Here is an 18271-nt window from a genome sequence, read left to right as displayed (position 1 = left end):
TTTTCAGTCTTCCAAATTGTTCTGAAGGAATTTCTAGAGGCAGCCACACCTGATGGACTGGGAGTCCTATAAAAGCCCTAACATGAGTTTTACAGTCAGCCTGAACCTGTTCCTTCCCTCTGTGATCAAGACAGACAAACCTGCTGACTGTCTGCTGAGCTGTTCACATAAAAATGTTTTTTTCATGTTTCTTCTCTACTTTCCCATGTTTCTTCCTCCCCAGTTCACCTTGGCCACCCTCCTTCCCCATCTTCAGTCCTTCCCTCAAGCATGCCATAAAATTTTTTGAATGTTCCCACAATTTACCTAAAACATCCCATAAGAATTTTTACACTATCCACAAATCCTCTCCCCCACTCCATTCCATGATAAATCCTGTACCCTTGGATGTGAAGGTCAAAAAATAAACAATCCCAGGTTGGGGGTGAAAACCGTGATCTTTATTTAACATAAACATAAAGTCTTGGAGGCAGGACATGTTAATGAAGAGGATGGGTTACACTAATCAGGGGACGGATTATGATAACTAGATTATTACAAAATTCTCTGCTACAATTACACAAAGTGGTTAATATTTTCCTGTAGCGAGGGTCACATGGGGGGGGAGAGAACAAAGGGGTTTCTACATCGTCTGACAACATCACCACAAAGTCTTTCATATCTTGCTGAAGGAGACAGGACAATCAGAGCTAAATATTAATGGGTCTTGTGATGAAGCTTCTCAGAGTAAGGAGTTTCTCCCAGCTCCTGCTGTCCATGGCCTGCTACATAATCCTATCAGTTCCTTTTCTGCTGACAGTTGAGTTTCGGATTCCAACACTTGGAGGCAATAATCTCCTTTTAGTCTGAAGACCTCTGAGAGGGAGAGAGTTTCTGCTGTTGACTCATCTCAGTGGGATTCACACCAGGGACAATAATTTTCTCTTGATAGCTGTGGAGGCAGCTGATTCAGTGTGCTCTAATTTTCACTGATTAGGTTTTCACTGATTGTGTTACTGTGGGTCTTCCACTCATGACTATTCCTCAGATCCTTGCTGCGTCTTTCTGTTCAATTTATTTATCCTTTCATCAGAGAGTCTCCCAGGAAGCTTGCTTTTAGAGGAAGCAAATGTAGAATTTTAAAGAACGAAAGAATATTTCAGTTTTTCTTCCTCCAGCCTGCTTTACCTATTTAAGGAAGAAGTTACCCAGTTTGGAAACTGAAATAACAATGTGTCCCTAGCTTTTCATTCAAATCATAGGAAGGATAGTGTGGGGAGTTCAGCGTCTTCCAGGTTTTCTCTAATCTGTTCCAGGGAAGCAATGTCTGCTATTAAATTCATATCTCTATGTTCAGTATCGCTGGATTTGTGCACTCAATTCCCCGATGGTCCCAGGTTGATCAGATATAACACGGTTGCATTTCTGTTCACAAAGACCACCCAACAGAGTTCTATGCAGGCTTTCCACAGCAGTGGAATGGGTGATATGTGATCTGGAATAATATCTATATGGAAAAAATTAGCTTTTCAAAATTTTTTAATCCTTTTGAACTGACAAAGAGAATTTTTCAAAGCTTTGTCTTGTTCAACTGACTTATTTTACTTCCATTTTTGGTACCTTTCTACTTAATATCAGATTGACTGATTCATGGAACCACAGTGTAAGCTGTAGCTCTGGAGAGTGAAAGTGGATGGGTATAAGAAGTAGCTGCTCTTAGGGAGTGTGAGAAACTATAAAAAAGGAACATTAAAAGCAAGTAATTTTTATTTGAAGAGTGAAGAAATGTGCTTCACCCTCTTTCCATTATTTCTCAGAAAACATCATCCTCGATCTTTCACTCAATATTTAGTGCCACATAGTTTGCAGATAAATTAATTCTTCCACTTCAAAGTAATAGGACGTTAAGCAGGACTTAAAAAGGCAGTTTATGTTCCACTTTAACCATTGAATTATCACTTACTCTTTTTGGTTTAACACATACCTATAAATTTAATAAAATTGACTCATTGACTAATGTCATTTTTGAAATGCCCCCTATTTGACCTTTATGTTTGACATTGGAAAAAAATTACATAAGTTTGCTACTTATCCTAGACCTTCTACTGGGAAAATAAAGATAACCTGAGGTCTTAATTTTAGTTGCTATCTGTTAGTAATGAGAATGTTCATAAATAAGTTTCAATGGGTAAGTGGCTGAAATTACCGTCATTTTTAAAGTTAGAAAATGCTGATTAAGGGATTACAGGGTGACTTTCATTTCTTGCTCTTTTGAAATTCATCTAATTTCACTGACTTCAGACCCTTTGTAATTGCTCATGGATAGTTTGATGTTTCATGAAGCCAGCAGTTAGATAGGGAACTCCATCTTCCAGAAAACTGTTGTTTCATCACTGTTGTGTTACAGAGGCAGAAACACATTACTGTGATACTAATGTATCTTGCTCACTAGTTTAACAGAGTGTAAGGTATTGAAAAATGACTTAATTTCACTTCTATTATATATTATAAACTGTATACTATGCTTCAAATACGGTGAAGTTTAAAGGCTCCCTTTAGTGCTTCAAATAATTCCCTTTGCTATAATAAGACCAACAGGCAATGGCAATGAGTACCTTACAGATACTCTATGTAAAGTCATATTCGTTAAAAAGCTAGGCTGTGATAGCACATATGCTTACACTTAAAAAAAAAAAAACTACTTCCTAGTTGATATAGACCAATGCATTAAAGAGTCCATACAAGTTAAAAAAGAAGTGGTTATGGTTTTAAAGCCTAGACAATTTTAACTTTTTTTCTTATTATCACTGTTAATAGTGTGCTAGCATTACTGTTTTCATGGGGAAGGGTAGAGCTCTGTTTTCTGTAAAGCCTTTGCTAGGTCTGTTATGTAGCAGAAGACTGTTAATATGAGAAAGAACTGCAGGAAAAAAAGAGTGAGTTCTATCATTCCTTCTGCTTCAGAACTCCTACATGATCCTGTACAATGTGTCTTCAAAGACTTATAACTTAGTCATATGTGAATGAGGTTCACTGGGGATTCAAAAGGCTCATCCATGACATGAAGACTTTTGGTTACCTGTTATCAGCATCACCAGCACACTGATGCATTAGATGACAACATCACAGAATCACAGAATATTTTGAGTTAGAAGGTATATATATGGTTTCACTTTATCTACTGTGTGTGCATCTTCTGTGTTTCTGTTCTGCACCTAAAAGTTTTGCAATTTGAAGAAGTCTTAATTTTATACAACAGATTTTATAATTGTTACTGCTATTGAACTGCACAGAACATCCTTAAAGGCAATTTACACAGCATCTTTACTGGGGACTTGTTGTAGCTGGGAAACTGAAGGTCATGTCTCCCCTGTATCTCAACCTTTCATGACTTCTGGCAAATTAATACGCAGAGGAGAGTGCCATTTTACTTGGCTGATTCCTCCTTTTCTCGTGTTACTTTTTTGTCACTTTGAGACTTTTTTTGCTGGTAGTCAAAGATGGTCTGTTTACTGGGTGGTGCTTATATTTATTATAAAACAGGAAATAGCATAAAGTATAAAGCAAGAAAACTTTAGAACAGTCTTAAGAAAATTAGGAAAACTTGAAAAGGTCTTAAATTTTGAATCAGAAGGCCTACGAGTAGCCCAATGTAGGAACATGCTGTTTAGCAGATCTGAATGTCTAGATGGACTACATTAAAACATAGTTCTGAAATGACTGACACTTGATTTGCATATATTATGAAGATGCCTCCTACTAGTCCATGGTAAAAACTAATTGAGTTTTTCCAAGGCTTCCAATTCTCTATTATTTCATAAAAGGGGTCGGGTTAAAAGCAACCCTACTTCTGTACTATTATATAGATATACAAATAAAATAACTTCATATTAAAGGAATAAGTATTTGTGTATTTAATTATCCATATTAAAATGAAAAAGAAGCATGCAATTCTTTTTGAAGGCATTATATAGCTGTTAGTAACACATTATTTTAAAAGGATTATTACATACCATGTCTGCAGTGTTCATTTCTCTAATGAAACTGTTGCCGACAACTGAAATGTTAAATTTGTTGTTATTGAGGGAAAAATAATTTTCAAACAAAGTTTGACGTTCTTCTATAGGAAGCATGAACACTTCTAACTGTCTGTGTTACTAAAACATAACTTTGTGAATTTTAGTTGTGTGGAACTGATAAATAGATTTTTCTTTTTAAATGCATCTCTACAGAAACAATGGATTACCAAAGAAAAGTTTAACAGTTAAGCAACTACTATTTTTATAAAATATATTTTATAATTATACTATCCTCACACTTTCTTAAGAAACTGGTTCTTATTTACTATTGCTTATTTTCAAAATTGCCTTTATCATTTTTTTAAATAACCTTCTTAAAAATGTTTATTACCAGTTTAGCAAAGAAGCAAAGCTAAACTTTCCACATTCAAATGCCTAGAAACTAAATTCTCCACTGATACATAAATACCTATATGTTCTCTACTAAAATGAAATTTGAGCATGTAAATACCAGAAATAAGTGACTGCAAATATTCAAGCTTATAGTTATCCAGCAGTCTGCTGTGTGACATCTGCATCTATCAGGGGTGTACAGAGCAGTGCTATTGCGTGCTGGCATACCAACAGAAGAAACACAATAGTAAATAGTGCCTTTATATATTGTATGCAGTGCTATAAAGCTTTCAGTGAGCTGTTTTTGGTTAGTGCAAAGGACAGCTTCTGAAATCTGGAAGGGATGTTATCATGTTGTCTGCGCACTGTACTTTTTTAGTTCCTCCTGCTATTTAGGAACAGCAGGGATTTTGGCTTGTAGCTGTGGGTTCTCAGCTGGCTCCTCCTGGAGCAGGTATTTCACTAATGTACTTACTGGTTTTCTTCTTATCTAATTTGTGTATATATATATATATACAAACATATGTATATATATATATATGTGTGTATATATATATTATTATATATAATAATATAATAATATTATCTGAATAATATAATCTGAATCATGGGTCATCTACTCCCACCACCTGCAACTCCTAGAATGCTTCCATCAACACTGTGACTAATACATCTGTTCTAGAACAAGCAGCAGTCACAAGCATTGAGGCCATGTTGCTGAGAACACAGCTGCGCTGGGCAGGACACGTCTCCAGGATGAAGGACCACCGCCTCCCTAAGATCTTGCTTTATGGTGAACTCGCCACCGGCTGCCGCAAGAGAGGAGCCCCAAAGAGGAGATACAAGGACTCCCTGAAACAACATCTCAACCTTGGCCATATTGATCACCATAACTGGTCTACTCTGGCTGCCAATCCGAAGGTCTGGAGACACACCATCTATAACGCTGCTGATGCCTTTGAGAAAGCACTCAGGATCACTCTCAAGGAGAAAAGACAACACAGAAAGAATCGTGCCTTGCAGAATTTACCACCTAAGGAATCTTTCTGCTGTGCCTTCTGCAATCGGACATGCCTGTCTCGCATTGGCCTTTTTAGCCACCAGCGCGCTTGTGTCAAATGTGGGTAGAGACCTTTCCCACATCTTCATCGGTGAAGCCCAGCCATGATGATATTATTATATATAATAATATATATATAATAATATATATATAATAATATACATGTAAAGAATATATATAAATGTTCTCAGAGTTCTACTTGGATTCTGCTTCTGTCTGGTCCCATTTCAGGCTTTCAAATGCTTTACAACAGTGATATCCTGAAATACAGCAGCATAATAAACATGTAGATATGTGAATCAGACTCTCTCTCTGAAATGATGGGTTATGGTAAAAAGTACTGGAGAAAAGGATGTTGCCAGAGAAGTCTTGCTGATAAGATTAGTGGTAGTGCTGATACTGGCTATGTTAGCATGACAGACCTTCACAAGTTCTGTTATAATAACACTGCAATTCAGTTTTAGACAGAAAACATGAAAAGAAATAAAATTAGCTGATCGGTCTATTTCTGTATTTATGATCTTCACCACTTACATTTAGCAGTAAGAATACAAAAAAAAATAAGAAAATGCTTTATCTAAGAAAGAGTTTATGCATCTCTAATGTTCTTAATTCCCTTGCCAAGTCCTCAAATCAAAATTATGACCTAAAAAATAACTTTCATTTCCATGTAACGCAGAAGCTATAGATTACAAAGCTCACCACTGTTGCAAGGCTGTGAAAGAGTTAAGTTTCCACTGGGAATAAAGTATGTCCTATAGTGATGGTGGCCATGTCAGGAGGAAAGATTTCAATCTCTTTGTATGCCAAGAGTTTTCTCAGTCTGAGACACTTGGTAAGCAGCTATTTACCACTAACTCCAAATGATATTCAGGTGACAGGCCAATGAGGAGTCCCAGCCAAGGTGTGTACAGAGCATGCTGAAACCATGACAATGAGGTTCACACAGAATATGATGTTGTGATAACTGCTTTTTGGTGTCAGATACCCTTTTCTAGGCTTTAAGGTAGAAATCGAAATCCCCTAGATGCTCACTGATCTGGGTGTAAATGGATACCAAGTCCTTTAGGCTGTATGTTCAAAGTGGCCAGCTCTGTTATTCTCACAGCTCCAAAAATTGCAGGAAATGCTCTCTTGCAGCTGCACCCCTGAAGGGTCCCTGTTTTCAGTGAAGCCTTTATCTTGATCTATACATCCAGCAAAATAATGTATGAGCTTCATACACAATTAACTTGCTGTGTTGTCAAATCCATAATTTTGGAAGAATGATTAGTCTCTTGTTTCCAGCACTTTTCAGTAGAAGTGACTTTGCATAAATAAGATTAAACCAAAAATAGACTTTCATTGTCTTAGTAGAAACAACCCAAAAATCCCCAAATTCTGGTTAACCAATTATGTCAATAGATTAGCAATAACATTCATATTGTCATTATGAAAATTTCACTGCTTATCACTTTAGTTTAAAATACCAATTTCACATGAAACAACTGGATTTGATGAGTAGTCAATTTTATTGCAAATAGCTGGTCACAACGGTTGACTTAAAAATGAATGAAACCCAACCCAAAGTTGTCCTACCAGACTCAGGATAGTAGGCCTGATTCACAAAATCAATTCAAAATAAGAGAGTTCTACACACCAAGACAGATCTAAAGGTGAGCAATACTGATTTTGACAAAATAGGCTAATTTTTAATCTACATTATTTTGGCAAAATAATTAGCTAGGAAATTGAGTTTTAACCCCAACTATTACTGCTCGTGATTTGGGGATTAAGTACAGGCAAACTAGATAGGAATCCTCAAACCTTATAAATAATACAATTTCACAAACACAGCGTTCTGGGAAGGAAAGATCACCTTTTGTATTTAGCTTTTCTCCATGCTGTCCTAATTCACATACCATGCTATTTACTGTTTAGTGTTGCTTAATCTTAGGAAACTTCAGTCTGAGAAAAATGTTAATATTGAAACCCTCTGTGTCTACAGACATGTTAATTGGTAGTTCCAGATGCCTTTTTTTTTTCTTTTCCTTTTCTTTGATACAGTAGTGCTTAACTTGTCTTCCTTTCTGGAATGAAAGTTAATCCTTTGTGTGAAATAACAATAGCAAATAGAAAGACAGGTAATTATTTCCAAAAACATGAACTGATTTGTTTGAAACTGAACATCTGTGAACTAAGCCATATCAAATTTAGAGAGTGCTTCTGAAAAGTGGATGTATAGTAAATCACTAGCCTGAGGGCATGCAAAGCCTGAAAGACCAAAGCGATGTCCCATTTTACCCGTAACAATCTGCTATAAATGATTTTGTAAGTTGTAGCAGTATTTCGGATTGTAGGAAGAATAAGTAGTGCTTGGCATACCTTATGTGCAGTGCAGAATTCTTTATCAGTTGCTTTAATAGGAAAGAATGTAATCCTTTGTGAAAAGACCCTCGTTTGTAAAAGCGAAATGGTTAAAATGTTATAAAGTGGATGACTATTCTTAATTTTTAGATTACTCTAATTTGGCATCTCTGTTATCTAGCAAATCCATATGCAAAAGACAACTGACCAGAATATTAAATGTAACCTCTAACTAGATAAGAGGAGCCCTCAGCTCCATAGATGTATTTTTACCACTACTAGAGCTAAAATAGATCTCAATTAGTGAACAAAAAGCTTTCTCAGGGTTTTTCTGATGCTGAATTGTAATAGAATGTGAATTCAGTGAGGATTAAGAGCAAGTTCTACAAATGGCTTTAGGAGTAGGAACAACATATCCTGAAATCTCACTTTCTCCTGGATTTAACTGTCTCTGTGAAATTGGAATTCACAGCTTCAAACTGCACTTAGGCACATTATCTTCTGGGTGCCAAGAAAGTATTGGCATTTTTCCTCTAATGCATGGTGCAAAGCAGCAGGCTGTGGTCTGTGCTATGAGCAGACCAGCTGGTGAGGGCGGAGGGCAGTGTGCACCCAGAGCTTCCTCAAATGGAGGAGCCCACACTGTCTGCTCCGTCCTCACAAAGGGATAAGCTAGCAGGCATAAAGCTATGGTGATATCAGGTGGGGAACAGACTCCACCTTTGAGTGGCTTGTGCACTAGATACAGTGGAGAAACAGGATTTGATGCAAAACTTGGAGCCTAGGTCCCCTGTATTGTGGTCTGAGGGTTTTCTTCTCTGTGTTTGCAGAAATCTCTGTTGCATCATGACACAGCTTTAACACAAGGACTGCAGAAGGTATCTGCTGACTGGAGCCAACAGGTGGTGAACTGAATCACTTTTGGCTACAGAGAAGGGATTTGACTTGGACTCCATTGAGTGACTGTAGTTGGAAGGCAGGAGTTTGGGCTGAAAGATTTTTGTAGTGATTTCCATTCTAAACTTTAAAACTAGAAGAATGTTAAACAGTTATTGTATCAAGAAGAGAAAATGAATCTGTAGCTAGTGATTAAAATTTCTGCCAACAGAAAAAGAACTATAAAAGTAAATAAATACTTTTTTTTATAAAAGCTTTGTCCTGTTAAATGACAGAAATCTACATTCAGCTAGCATAGTGTGATTTATGCTTATGGTATCAAGAAAACTTGAGGCAGAAACTAATTTTCCGCATCCACTGAACTTGCATTCATGTGAAAAAATCTAATAATTGTAATAGAACTACCTGTGGGAGTAAAATCCACTGCAGAGTATGAAATGTCCAAGAAGGTTTAACATATGCAATGTAATATCATACAGATGTTACACAACACAGTTTCACCCTGTGAGGTGCTGTCTGCTTTCTTGGTAGTTCCACTGAAGCTTACAAAGAATTCAAGTTTTTGTAGAGTTTTCTACCTCTGTGTGCTCAGTTCAGAAAACAGTTGAAGGCTAAACTCTTTTCTTATGCAGTTGTTACAGTAATATTAAGTACAGTCAGATATGCATTAAGGACATTTGAATAGAGTTTAAAAAATATTTGCTTTACTTTTTCATTAACAAGAAGTGAGTTTGAATTCCTTTCCCCCTCCTAGGATTCTAGCTCCAGCTATCTAGAGCTATCTGTTATACTTTGCATGAAGTTACTTAGTGCTTACATGATTGCTTCCAATAGTTCTGCTGTGATGGCAGTAATCTCCAGGATGGAGCAGGTCTTTATTGCTGTTTTCCATTCATGTACATCTTAAGGCAGCCAGTATATTAATTTCATGAGCCTTGAATATTAATGCTGACTGTAAGCCAAACACTGCCTTCTAGAGAACTTTAGGGAAGTAACACAATTTAGCCCTTTCTACTTTCAAAGCCTTTGAGCTTTTCTGTGCTATACATCTGTGTATCTATCTTTATTGTATTTCAAATATGGATGAAATTGATTCAGTTGACTATACCAGTTGACTACAATATCACTGGTGCAGAAATTAAATGGGGATAAGTCTATGAGTAGATTTCTCATTTGCAAGCCAGTATTATTGCCTTGGATATATATGCACTTCCCATGAGGTACATTGAAAATATCACAGAATGGAATATTATGTAATAATAATATTTATTATTATTTGTGAATCAAAATATTTATCTCTTTTATACTTATTTTTATATTATTTATAAAAGGAGTTTGTAGGCAGAAGGCATTTTTGTTGACCATGTTTCCTGTCCACCTACTGAAGCCAGGTGCACTTAGTGTTGCTGAATCCGGTAGCCTGATAGAAGTGAGACTTCTGCAGCTTCTTTTCCTGATGTTCAGCCTAGTGGGCACACGTATTCACAAATCATATATTTATATTTAGACATGTCCAGCTACACAGATCAAAACAAAGAGAAACATTCAGCACTCACCCAAAAGAACCCAGCACATATGGCCTTACCCTGTTACCCCCTGTGGCTGATCAGGATGAAGATCAATTAATGGGAATATATATATACACATACACACAGTGGGTCCCTCCAGCAGCCACACTCAGACACTCGGTCTGTGCAGTAGCTTCCACCGGATCACAGGCTCTCTGGCATCTGGGCATGCGACCTCCAAGGCTGGTACAGATTGCACACACAGGCAGAGAGACACACAGACACCTGCATTGTGGATCCATTCAGTAACCAACATTACACATTCAGTCTCCGCAGTGACTGGCTTGTGTACCTGATCTCACATTGTTGTGCACACACACGCTCTCTCTCTCCCATTTGATCTCTGGCCCCCGTGGTCTCTAGCAGTCGGCCTTGACCTTTGGGTCCCTCCAGGAGCTCTCTCCCTCGTGGAGGTGAACACTCAGATACACCCAAAACTTGTGTCCACTTCTGTACCTGGCTGCCAAGCCATGTATCCTAGTCCCTGACTAGTTCAGATATTTGTTGATGATTACATGGTGACACATTTAGTTGTAGTGTGCACACAGCCTGGTGTCTGCAATTACTGGCACCACAGATGCAGTCCCTCTAACCCGTGATCTGACTTCAGTTACTGGCACTCAGATCCTCCCCTGGCAAGCACACACAAGTCCCTCACTAAAGTAAAGAGTTAGAAATGGGATTTAATAAGAAGAGGACAGACTGTGGTGATGGGCACAGGGCATGGCCAGGCAGGCATAAGGACCAGGTGGAATATGGATATATAAATATGACTATTTACACATGACCATCTCCTTTTATCACCTTATTAATCTATTTTCCCATGCCTGTTCCATCAAACACATTGATTCTTCCTTCCCCCCCCTTTTGACTTCTCCATTAAACTTCTCATAAGTCTTATGCAATGTCAAGAAATTCTTCCTATTCATTCCATCACAAATTGTGCACCTCCCTCAGTCTGAGGGGTGTCAACACCCAGCCCACTGGGGTGAAGCTCCCCTGGGACACCTCAGGATGAGGTAGGGAGCTGGTGTGGGTCATGGAGTTACTGAGGTTCCCTTGCCTGCCCCTGTGCCTCCCACATCCGTGTGTGGGCAGAGGAGCCTTTTTTTCACATTACCTGACAGATATGTGTAGAAGTGAACTTGCATCTTTCTCACATTGGTTTTGAATGTGACAACAGCTTATTTCAAATAGCAGAACAGCAAAGATACAAATGAAAAATCCAGAGGAGACTCTGTATACAAAATTTTCCAGTCAATGCATGTCAATGGTTGGGCTGTAACACCCCCACCTCCCCACACCGCTTAGCAACAACAGCTCTCTTGGTGCAGCTGACAGACCTGTGACCACAGCAGTGTTAATGGATACCACTGTAATTCACAGGTAGTGTTCATGGGATATAATCTGGTCTGACACTATACTATGTAGTGCATATTCCCTGTTCAGGAAAATGTCAGTTCCATTCCTTTCTATATAATAATTTCAGCAGCTCTATTTCTTTGTGTAGGAAGCTGAAAGTCAGTTTGCAGCTCAAAGGTATGAATGCATTACTTAAAATAACAGATCTCTCAAGTCACAGTCCTTGCTTGAAATCATCTGTGGTAAACTGAAGGAGATATTTGAGAAGAAAAAAACATTTTGCACTGTGTATCTGCTCAGTCTTAGACCTAGAAACCCTCAGAACCTACAAGTAGATAAACATTGTTATCTACATAATTTAAAAAAAAAATCAAGATTATAAAATTATCAGCTAAAAGGATGAAAATTCTGTATAGGTTGCATTTTTTATGCAGTCCCTTTGGAAAAGTTTTCAAATAACTTTTGGTATAAATCTGGTTAGAGGTTTTATAAGAAAGAACAAACAGAAATGAATACAGTTTAGACCTTTAAACTTGTTGATATTTTTCTGAAGTGTGGCAATAAAAGCATGTAACATATCATAAAAGGAGTAAAAGGAAGCAGAATTACCCAGTGTTTCTAAGACTGGGTCTTTTGGCTTCAAAGGACTATCTTCTATGGGGCAAAGAAAATGATGATTCACAAGAACTAACTATAGATTGTTTTATGTGAGTTCTGGATCTTTTGGTGAGTATGATCACAATCCATTCACCAAACTTTTAGGCCATTTTATATGTTTTTAAATAGTAGTATACTTCTGAATTTTCAGGGTGTAATAGCTATTCATGATACTTTTATATTTTTACTGTAAGTAGGTAACAAAATGGCAATGGCTTAAACACTCCCAAATCATCTTTTTAAAGGCTTCATGATATGCTGCACCTAGGGTTGTTAGAGTATTGAGGTGCTTTGCTGAGTGTAGAATACACTACCCTGCTGGTTTAATCAAGATGTCTCGTACAACTTTAAGAGTACAGTCTAAGTCTCCTGAATTTCGGAGCTTGCTTCTTAAATGACAGCTGCTGAAATCAGGCTGAGAAATTCATATATATTCATGTATATACATCCAGATTTTTCCTGGATGTGATGGCTTGAGAAGTGAAAGGGTAAGCAATAGAAATTCAGATGTATATTGTGAAGTTATGGAATTTTCTCTTTCTGTGGTCTTTCGGTGACTGAGCAGATAGGTTTAAGGACTAGAATAAGCATCACATTTTTTACCAGACATTTTTCTTTATATAAATGTCACTCATGGATTTGTGTCATATTTTAGTAAGTGGGATAATAAACATGGAAATAGTTCCCTCTTTGTGACTGTTTCTCTAATTCACATACTCCCCTGTTTTAGAGGCACTTAATCCTTTACCACTTATCTAAACAGCTGCTATTGCATCAATGTACCCCCAACATTTTGACTTGAAGAAGTAGCCCAGTTCTGAAGTTAATCTTGCAGTCAGTTGCACTTGTTACACATGTTTTTGTTCAAATGGAAGTTTTGTTACACACAAACCAGATGTTCACTGGAGGAAATTAAATTGGGAGCTCTGCTCTATCTGTGCCCTTTGTCACTGTACAAGTTCAAACCAATGTCCGATCCTTCACAACATATATATGGTGATGGTGTTTGGTCTGCAGACCAGGTTAAAGCAAATCTGAAGGGAAATTGCAGGCTGTGCATGGTGTTGATGCTGAGTTTCATCACCACCTGTTTTGATCTACTGATCTTCCTCTGTTGTACTGTGTGAATTACTTACTAGTTTAAGCTAGGTTGATAAATACCAACAGAGATGTAGAATGAAATATGCAGAAACATAGTATTTGTCTTAAAAACAATACTTGGTTTAGAATATTACTTTTTAAGTGTTATTTTTCTTCATTAAAAGCTGTGCAAAAAGCTGTTTTTCTCCCAGTGTATGAACACGGATGTGAACGTACTGAAAGCAAAGCACTCTGTCTTTGATCCTTCCTGACCTAATCTGTAGCTCCTTTGACAGTTATGGAGATAACAGACAATCTTTGATGAATTTGTTCCTGTCTCACTGAGATAGAAAGTCAATCCAATTCTCTGTTTCTCAACTCTGTGTGATAACAATTAGGGCCAATGTCTTGTCATCAGTGTTCTCATGCAGGCCTTTCATATGGCAATCAGTATATATTGAATGAAAAACATATACCACAAGAAAGTAGATAACAACTCTGTCAATATTTTAGGATTAAGTGCATCAGGATTCAGTGTCAAAAAAAGCCCAAAAGTGAATATTAAGCTATTTTTTTCCATTAAGAATACAGAAGTGCTGCATTTGAATGTTATGTGAAGGTCATGCTGATCTAGCAACATTTTAAATGATCACCATAAAATTATTCCTGGATATTAAAAGGCAGGGTAAAGTACATATTTTGAAGTTATATTACTGGATACATGTTAACCTAGTCAACTCTATAAGCACTTTCACAAGGAAGATGCATACTGAAGAAAGAAGCTCTTTAATTTGACTGCAAAGGTATAATGAGATCCAGGGATCTTATTTCAAGGTAAAGTGAGATAAATTCAAGGTTGAAAAAGCAACTACATATTTCTAAAAGTAAAAGTAATTAATCTTTATAGAATCTTATCTAGGGAAGTTATGGATTTTCACTGCCTGAAAACTTTAAATAAATCCAGTGTTTTACAAAAAGAGATGTTCTAGTTAAAAAAGGGGATATGGGCTTATACGTATTATAATGGAGAAATTTCTATGGTGTGTGAATATCAGAGGCTAGACCAGATGATTGTCATGGTTCCTAGGACTCAAAGGCTATCAGCTTGTCTGCTAGTAACTCAGTCAAGGTTTGTCTTCTAAAAAATGAGAGAAAACCAGAATTTATCACTTTGTGTCTTAGTAGACAAGGACCTAAAGCAATAGATGCTCAATTTAGAGTGCTTTTGAAGGCAAATGTTCTGTATTGATAAAGTTAAGCAGTGACAGGTTGCTATTCTATTTTGAATTAATGAGCAAAGTGTCACCAAATACTTGGTGGGTTTATCTCATGGGCATAAGAGTTTCAAGTTTTTATAATACTTTGAATTAATGAACAAACTATCACTGATTATTTGATTTGTTCTTAAGAGGTGGGTGAGTAACATCTTTAACAAATGTCAGAAGTCTTGCTATAATACCAGGAGCTAATGAGTAATTTTGCAATAAAATAATTCCTATTATTATGTGTTTAAATTACAGTGTTATCATTTATGAATTCATTCTGCAGTACTACCCAAGTTAATCAGGTAAAAATGGGTTAATTAGGTTAGGTTATTATTGGGATAAAAAGGCAAAAGTAGTTCTGAGCTATTTATGTTACTGGATATTTCTGATTTTAAAATCAGACAACCTACAGGGGAACAAAAACCAAATAAAAATGTGAAAGGGAAAATCAAAGGAAATACTTTCCCAATACAATCAGTGTATATGAATGTATAATATAACATATGTATATAGGTCATACATGTATATTATAGCATTTGGAAACTTTCTACTTAATTAAAAAAAAACCCCAAAACAGCATAGAAGAGTCCCTATCATTCCATTGAAAATTTTCCAAACCATTCAAAATAAATGAGAAGAACTGACACACAAATTTCTTTGAATATAATAGAAAAAAACTCCCAAACTCCCAGGAGATTTCTTAGCAAGGGACATTTTAAAGAATGGTCAACAGATTTGAAGATGTCAAAATATTGTGGAATAATTGAAAGACAGGAAGAGGAGAAGCATATAGACAGAAACTTTTACCTTAGATTTGTAAGAAATGGAACACAAAATATTCGGATTACATGAACTGTGAGAAACTTTTTTGAATTTTACTTATTTTCAGGTTTGCTAACAATAAAATCAAGGCATTCTGCTACAAGTGCACAGGTATTTATCATTTGGCTAGAATATATTTGTTGTTAGTGGCTTTAGGCAGAGGCTAACATTGAAAAAAGTCAGATTTTAAACTGTATGAATGTCTGACAAAGACAATATGTGATACAGTAATATATAGTTTATCAGAGCACTGATATTACATTCTGTAGAGCTCAATACAATACATTTGTACTAAGTATTGTATTGCAAGGACAATTAAGCAATTAAAAAATATCAAATATAATTCTCATTGAGTTTTAGACCTTTTTACAGGATAATAATGCATAAATGATTCTGGGATTTATATTTTTTCACAATATTTGATTACTTCAAAAAAGTGTAATTGCTGGGCAATTTCAAAGCAAATTTTGACAATTGCTAAAGACAAGATCTCAGAAAGAATTTAAGTACTTGGAGTGGTAGAGCAGCATATTTTGAAGTCTTAGTCTGAACCTGTGAGGTCCAGAGCTCCCACAGAGCTCTTTCTTATATTTGACAGGTCTGTAATCTGTAAGCACTTCAGTTCTTGACCTTAAAAGTTGTCCAGATGCTTAAATCGCTGTTACTGCAGTTGTCAGAAGTATCTCAATCCCTGCTAGTTCAGTAATTCAGCCCTAACTCAGGGATCCAGAAACCAGGCACCTACTGCCTTCCTTCTTTGAGGGGTATGATCTGCTAAGCTTCCTTAGACTTTCAGGTGACTGAGCGTTCAGTGATAGCTGCTGCTTCCTTTTAAAGCATAGCTAGAGGATAAACCTCTCTTTTCATTTAGAGATTTGGTTATTTTAATATGACAGTGTGAATCCAGGTTCATTTCCTCCTGTCCTGAAAAAAAGATTAGAAAAAATCTTAATGCTTCTTGTCTCTTTTGACTCAACAACTTGTTTTAGACTCTGTGAACCTCAATGCAGATGTTTGTGAACAAAAATGCTTTCCATTACAAATACTAAAACTATGCCTCTATGATGAATTCCTGAATCAAAGGAACCAGACACAAAAGTAGAAAAGCAAGTTGAAATGTAATCCATACAGTTTTCCCTGACTGTATGTTTTATCCAATGATGACATGATGTCAAACAAATGCAGGTAAGTCACTAGGACCACATTGCATCCAGTCATGAGTTTGAAGACCTGAGAACTCTGGTGGGAAATTGCTGAATTTCTGATGAACTTGTGTAAACTATCTACTGTCTACTACAAAGAATCACACTGTCAGAAGACTACCAGGTTGCCAGAATAACTTTTATATAAAAAAAAGGACTTAAAAGGAAATGCTGGCAACTACAGGACGAGTCTGACTTCCATTCCTTGCAAAATAACAATACAAAAAAGAACAACATGATGAAGCACAGGTGTAATCTCGTTGTGTTATAAGCCAGGCAAAATGGAATTCTATGAAAGAATGAGTAAGCAAGTGAGTAAAGGAGAGAGAGAAGACATAATATGTATAGATTTGGAAAGTAAAAAAAAAACAAACAAACCTACTTTAGTGGCTTTATAGGAAAGGAATATAAAGTGTGGGCTACAACTTACTCTTAGATCCCTTTTTTAGGGGGAAGAAGAGTATAGATCCCCATAGTGATCCCCATATCGATTAGTGATGGGTTCATTTTTATTCAATATTTTCACAGATGACCTTGAGACTGAATATGTAATCAAATATTCAGGTTTGCAGATGTTACTTAGGTCTCTCAGGCAGTTAAACATTGCACTGATGATAAGCAACCCTGGAGGACATCACAAAACTGAAGTATTGAGCAAAGAAATGCAAAATTATATATTATGTGAGTAAATGAGAGGTAATGGAAACTAAATCATGCTTATAAAATAGTGAACCTGGAAATGGAAGGTACAATTCAGGAAGAATGTCTTGGAATCACTGGCAGTTTTCTGAAATCATTATCTCAATGCATGAGTATAAAAAGATATTCACTGAAACTAGCAGTATGAGAATTTAAGAGAGATAGAAAGTACTCCTTAGGCAGTGGTTAGTGAGTTTATGGCATGTGTTGCCACAGATGGTTGTGGAGATAAATAATAACAAGCAGGTTCAAAAATTGATTAATCAAGTTCCTGGGCAACATGTTGATAATTGGGTAGTGAAATCAGGGACGTACTCTCTGCAATTCCTGCTGTGAATGCTGGGAGAAGGTGAGGAGAATGGATGGCAGATTGTGGAAGGGCTTGTGCATGCTCCTTAAACAGTACCTTCTGCTTTTGGAGAGAAAATACGGGGCTACGTTACTGTTTAGTGATCTTCCATAGGATGACTACACCAGTGTGTCACCAAGGCTAATATGGAGAGTCCAGGGAAAAGGCATCAAGGAAACCTGCACCACCTCATTCTCCACAGTCAATGAAGAATAGTTTGAGGTAACTTTACCTATATAAATATTGGGAGATTTTTATAAAAAAATTAAAAAAAACAAAAACCAACAACAAAAGAACCCAGGCAAAATTTAAGTCTAAACTTGAATAGGTACACTTTCCGGCTGATCTACTCTCCAATGTTTACATATTAGAAGAAAATAATTTGAAGTAGATGGTTTAACTACAATATACTTTTGCTACATATTTGATCAGTGAAGAGAAAATAATCTTAATGAAAATTCCTTGTATTTCTGGGGGGTTTTTACCTGGAGGATATATTTCTATTAATTTTTAGGGAAAAATTCAAATTTGGAAGGATGACTCCAGCTGTCTTCTGAAGTCACATCTATTTTA

General features: G+C 36.6%; 1 long non-coding RNA gene across 1 annotated transcript in view; it reads right to left on the bottom strand.

The window, feature by feature from the left end:
* Window positions 1–690: 690 nt before the first annotated feature.
* The window catches only part of LOC135413391 (uncharacterized), an 89851-nt gene continuing 72270 nt past the window's right edge, over window positions 691–18271 (bottom strand). Inside the window, exons 3-4 of the long non-coding RNA XR_010430209.1 lie at window positions 3993–4036; window positions 691–1092 (exon numbers count right to left, since the gene is read on the bottom strand). This is a non-coding gene — a long non-coding RNA (uncharacterized LOC135413391). The remainder of the gene's footprint in view (window positions 1093–3992; window positions 4037–18271) is intronic.

Source organism: Pseudopipra pipra, chromosome 4, assembly GCF_036250125.1.
Source record: "Pseudopipra pipra isolate bDixPip1 chromosome 4, bDixPip1.hap1, whole genome shotgun sequence".
Lineage (NCBI taxonomy): Eukaryota > Metazoa > Chordata > Aves > Passeriformes > Pipridae > Pseudopipra > Pseudopipra pipra.
This window is presented reverse-complemented; position numbering and strand designations above follow the sequence as displayed.